Here is a 5997-nt window from a genome sequence, read left to right on the forward strand (position 1 = left end):
AAAAAATGTATAGCACTTGTAGGATAGTATAAGTCATTAATATATGCGTTATGGAAATCCCGAAAGGAGGAAAGAAAGAGAAAGGGAGGCGAAAGTTAATTTAATGTAGTAAATGAAAACAATATAGAAACTGTAAATCTGGGGAGGGAAGTGAACATCCAGATCCATGAAGCTCAAAGAACTCAAAATAAATTAAACATAAGGAAATCTTCCTCTGGACACATTGTATTCACAAATCAAATATTTAAAAAATCTAAGCTGAATCAATATTACACCTTGTCAAATAAAATGTTCAATTAATTAACTTACTGAAAACTATTGAAAATATAAGAACACATTATAATCTGCAATAAAATTTATTGTTGAATATTTTCTCAATATCATTGCACCAAAGTACATATTATTTTCATTAGATAGCTTATTACATGAAAAAAATTACCAATTTAATTATAATTTAATTATAATTATTACATGATATTTTTTATAATGTAATGAGTTTTACCAAAAGAAAACTATTGTCACAAGTGTGATATTTTAGAGAATCTTTGCTCACATGTTTTATTAAATTAATCACATTCTATTTGATTTTTTATATTTGGCCAATATAATCATAATAGGAAATAAATTAGTATATGCAGAAATATCAATACTGTGCACTTACTGAGTAACAACGTATAAAATATATGATCCAAAAGTTTAGAGGCATAATAATGTTGGAAGAATCTGAATAAATAAGTGGTGTCTTTCTGCACCAACTGATACTAAACACACCAGGGAAAATTTCTATAGAAGTTGTGTGAACTCCTACCCCAACCTTGGCTTGTGGCCATCCTGGGCTGCTAGTGATTTAACTGATATTATGTAAGTCTCAGTGGATATTCCTACGTACCTAAGTGGATGGAACAAAGGTCCGTCTAGTCAAGGCTATAGTTTCTCCAGTAGTCACGTAGGGATGTGAGAGTTGGACTGTGAAGAAGGCTGAGCGCCGAAGAATTGATGCTCTTCAACTGTGGTGTTGGAGAAGACTCTTGAGAGTCCCTTGGACTGCAAGGAGATCCAGCCCTGGGATTTCTTTGGAGGGAATGATGCTAAAGCTGAAACTCCAGTACTTTGGCCACCTCATGTGAAGAGTTGACTCATTGGAAAAGCCTTTGATGCTGGGAGGGATTGGGGGCAGGAAGAGAAGGGGACGAGAGAGGATGAGATGGCTGGATGGCGTCACTGACTCGATGGATGTGAGTCTGAGTGAACTCCGGGAGTTGGTGATGGACAAGGAGGCCTGGCATACTGCGATTCATGGGGTCGCAAAAGTCAGACGCGACTGAGCGACTGAACTGAACTGAAGTGGATGGAAAAATAGAAAAAAAGAATTAAATTGAGTTTCAGGTAAAGAGGTCTAGAATCAATTCACTGTGACCCCTGAATTTCAATGAAGGCATTTAAAATGTCAGCTGTAGAGATATAAATATTATTTATTTATAAATTTTTCAAAGAATTTTACTCAGAAAATTACTTTGCTCCCATGAAGAAGTTTGGACTGCTTTCAGCTAATCAAGCCAGTGAGTGTGTGAAAGTGCAGATATAATAAAAGGTATTAATTGTATTTTTATTTCTATTTGCCACCAAAGAGAAGGGACTCTTCAGCAACTGCTTAAGAGAAGTTTATTCAGAATTAAGTACTTCTGCTTATAGTAAGCAATACAGCCAGGCCTGCTTTTAGCCAGAGAATTCAAAAAGAAAACTTCATTTGACTGAAGTTAGTTTCACAAGGTATATAAATATTTTATAGCAGATTGTATATCCTTAGAATGGCTGTGATCCAAAAGTCTAAAAGCAATAAATGCTGGAGAGGGTGTGGAGAAAAGGGAACCCTCTTACACTGTTGGTGGGAATGCAAACTAGTACAGCCACTATGGAGAACAGTGTGGAGATTCCTTAAAATATAAATTATTTTAAAATCATCATATTTTAGTGTATATTTCTCTCTATACAATTCTTCTCATTATTGGTATTTTTACTGTTAAGACATTTTTAGATCTATGTACTTATAGGCAATGTTGAGAATATTCAGAAAATATATTCAAGAAGACATTTGAAATTCTAAAGAAGTTTTTTTGCAATATAGTATTTCTCATTTATTTTTCTGTTTTCTATTCATGCTATTTCAATATAGTGACTCATGTATATCAATACTAAAAGTATTTTTCTTTGATAATATTAACTCTTTCATTATGTTTTTATATGCATTTCTAGGAATGACTACACATATATGTTGGTTTCCTTATCTTACTTCTCTAATGTCTCTTCAATATGGCAACATAATTAGATGTTTGTTGCTGTTCTATTTTAAAAATTAATTATGTAGGATTTTTTTCCATTTTGTGTTTGAAACTCCCCTTTCATCTTTTTATTGATCATCATTTTTTTAATTTGAAAAAGACTTTCTTATCAGTATCTTTTACATATCTAATGGTATGTGGTTTAATAATATCCTATACTTTTTTGAAGAGATAAATCATTTTCTAAACTATTCTTTTCTTCATTTTCACAATTATTTAACTTATTTTATATTTTTATATGATTGTGTGTTTCAATATGTGTATATGTATGTGCACATGTCTTCAGCTTTCTCTTTCATGTTTCGTAATTCTTTTAAAAGTCTAGAAGAAATTGGCTCTAGAATAATATTTACAAGTAAAACACAACATGCAGTGTAGAATTAATATATTTTTATAATATTACTGAGAATGCTTCTTCCAATATTCATTCATGAGAATACTTTCAGAATGTCATTTTCTGTTTTCCGTTAAGTGATTGACCACTTCTCTATTCAAAGTTCTTCTTTCAAAAGAACTAGAATATTTCATCTCTCATTGTGCCATATGCTTCCCTGTTCCCTTTTAGTTTATTATATGTCTATTTTTTAATCATCATAATAGGTCTTTAAGAAGCAGGATATTATAAATATTTGTGCTTAACTGAACACATTCATCTAGAATTGAAAATAATTTTAAGTACAAAAAATGGTGAAAATGATGCAAAGTAATGTAAGGCAATATTTATCAAATAATGATTAAAAAATAAAATTTATGCTGATGGGAGACCTTGAGTAAATTCACAAAAGCTACAAGGGGCACAGTTTATAGATGTTCAGGTAAAGGGTCTATGTTACCTATAGTATTCAGAATGTTATTGAGGAGGAAGAAGAGAATGACTTTGTGTAAACGGTACTTGACAATAAGAATTCATCCTAGACTTCGCAAGGAATGGGCCAAATGATATTCATTTCAGTTCAGTCACTCAGTCGTGTTTGACTCTTTGCAACCCTATGAATCACAGCATGCCAGGCCTCCCTGTCCATCACCAACTCCCGGAGTTCACTCAGACTCACGTCCATCGAGTCAGTGATGCCATCCAGCCATCTCATCCTCTGTCGTCCCCTTCTCATCCTCTGTCGTCCCCTTCTCTTCCTGCCCCCAATCCCTCCCAGCATCAGAGTCTTTTCCAATGAGTCAACCCTTCACATGAGGTGGCCAAAGTATTGGAGTTTCAGCTTCAGCATCAGTCCCTCCAATGAACACCCAGGACTGATCTCCTTTAGGATGGACTGGTTGGATCTCCTTGCAGTCCAAAGGACTCTCAAGAGTCTTCTCCAACACCACAGTTGAAAAGCATCAATTCTTCGGTGCTCAGCTTTCTTCACAGTCCAACTCTCACATCCATATGACCACTGGAAAAACTATAGCCTTGACTAGGCAGACCTTTGTTGGCAAAGTCTTATTTCTGCTTTTCAATATGCTGTCTAGGTTGGTCATAACTTTCCTTCCAAGGAGTGAGTGTCTTTTAATTTCAAGGCTGCAGTCACCATCTGTAGTGATTTTGGAGCCCCCAAAAATAAAGTCTGACACTTTCCACCGTTTCCCCATCTATCTGCCATGAAGTGATGGGACCAGATGCCATGAGTTTAGCTTTCTGAATGTTGAGCTCTAAGCCAACTTTTTCACTCTCCTCTTTCGCTTTCATCAAAAGGCTTTTTAGTGCCTCTTCACTTTCTGCCATAAGTGTGGTGTCATCTGCATATCTGAGATTATTGATATTTCTCACAGCAATCTTAATTCCAGCTTGTGCTTCCTCCAGCCCAGTGTTTCAAATGATATTAATTGGCTTCAAATAAGCTTGATTTGACATTTCTATGTAAAAAATTCTGAAGAAAGAAAAATGTTAATAGCTTCTCATCATGAGCTGATACATTAATACAGTTTTAGAGGTAAGCTTTAGGATTTGAATATGAAAGATAAATAATTCATTGATGGTAATAAATATTTATTTACAGAATTTATATAATGTATGCATTTGCATTGATGTCCTTTGAATATATTTCAACTATGATATCTGATTTTGATAATACTTGAGTTCATGTAGGCAGTAAAAAATACTTATCGTAATGATTTCATAACTTTTAGAAGTAAATTCAAAGATTTCTGGGAAAACTTTGGCAAAAATGTTTGCATTTTCAACTTTCAATCTCTGGCTTAAAATTTAAATTTATCTTCTAAAATAGATAAAAGTTCATAATTTTTATGACTGCACTAAATTAGTCATTTAAGAATAACTTACTTTTTTATGCTTAATTGCTCTTGTGTCTGCTTTTAGGAAAAAACATATCAATGACTCACAGAAACCTATAATCGAACATCAAATAATTTCATCTTAATTGGATTGTTCTCCCCTTCAAGAGTTGGCCTGCTTCTTTTTATTTTCATTGTTTTTATTTTCTTAATGGCATATTTGGCAATGTGTCAGTGATCCTTCACGTCTTTCTGGACATGCATCTCCATACACCAATGTATTTCCTTCTTAGTCAGCTCTCCTTAATTGACCTAAATTACATCTCCACCATTGTCCCCAAAACGGCCTCCAATTTTCTGTTTGGAAACAAGCCTATCTCCTTCATTGGATGTGGGATTCAGAGCTTCTTCTTTCTGACTTTAGCAGTTGCAGAAGCATTGCTTTTGACATCCATGGCTTATGATTACTATGTGGCCATTTGCTTTCCTCTTCACTATCCCATCAGAATCAGCAAAAGAGTGTGCATGTTGATAACAAGATCTTGGATAATGGGCTCTATCAACTCCTGCGCCCACACCACATATGCCCTCCATATCCCTTATTGCAGATCCAGGGCCATCAATCATTTCTTCTGTGACGTCCCAGCCATGTTGACTCTGGCCTGCATTGACACCAAGGTCTATGAGTGCACAGTGTTTGTGAGTACTACCCTATTTCTTGTGTTGCCTTTTATTGTTATTGCTTGTTCCTATGGCCATGTTCTCTTTGCTGTCTATCACATGAACTCAGAAGAGAAGAAGTCCTATTCAACATGCAGCATCCACCTCACTGTGGTGACTTTCTTCTATGCATCCTTTGTTTATACTTATCTAACTCCAAGATCCCTTCTATCTCCAACAGAGGACAAGGCTCTGGCTGTCTTCTATACCATCTTGACCCCAATGCTCAACCCTCTTATCTACAGCCTGAGAAACAAGGAAGTAATGGAAGCATTGAGAAGAATAACTCAGAGACTCTGCTCTGTGAAAATGTAGACAAAGCCTTTTTTCCATGTGTACCAAGACTTGAACATAAATCCACTCATTACTGTACAGTGATAAAAACATTATGCTTAAGTGAAAGGATAAAAAATTTGAAGTGTCTAGTTAAAAAGAAAAAAAAAGTTGCCATTATCCTTGCTCAAATATAGTTTTTCTTCAAGATTATTTTGTTAAATATGAAATATAATACAAATTGCAAACAATATTTTGTGTCACAATTTTACACGTAATAAAAAGTAATCACTATTTTCATATGTGGTTATTGGCTATGCCTTTTTTCACTCACATTTCTATGAATTTATCAAAATTTATAATTTTAGAAAATTTGTTTTTTTAATGTAGTTGAAAATTTTTTAGTCAGAGATAATAAGTACAAAGTTTTCAGTTA

The 5997-nt window shown here is 34.3% G+C and overlaps 1 pseudogene; it reads left to right on the forward strand.

Annotated features, from left to right (window-relative positions):
- Nucleotides 1-1522: 1522 nt before the first annotated feature.
- Nucleotides 1523-5603, forward strand: LOC101119639 (olfactory receptor 2L8-like; annotated as a pseudogene).
- Nucleotides 5604-5997: the final 394 nt, after the last annotated feature.

The sequence above is a fragment of the Ovis aries genome, chromosome 5 (assembly GCF_016772045.2).
Source record: "Ovis aries strain OAR_USU_Benz2616 breed Rambouillet chromosome 5, ARS-UI_Ramb_v3.0, whole genome shotgun sequence".
Taxonomy (NCBI): Eukaryota; Metazoa; Chordata; class Mammalia; order Artiodactyla; family Bovidae; genus Ovis; species Ovis aries.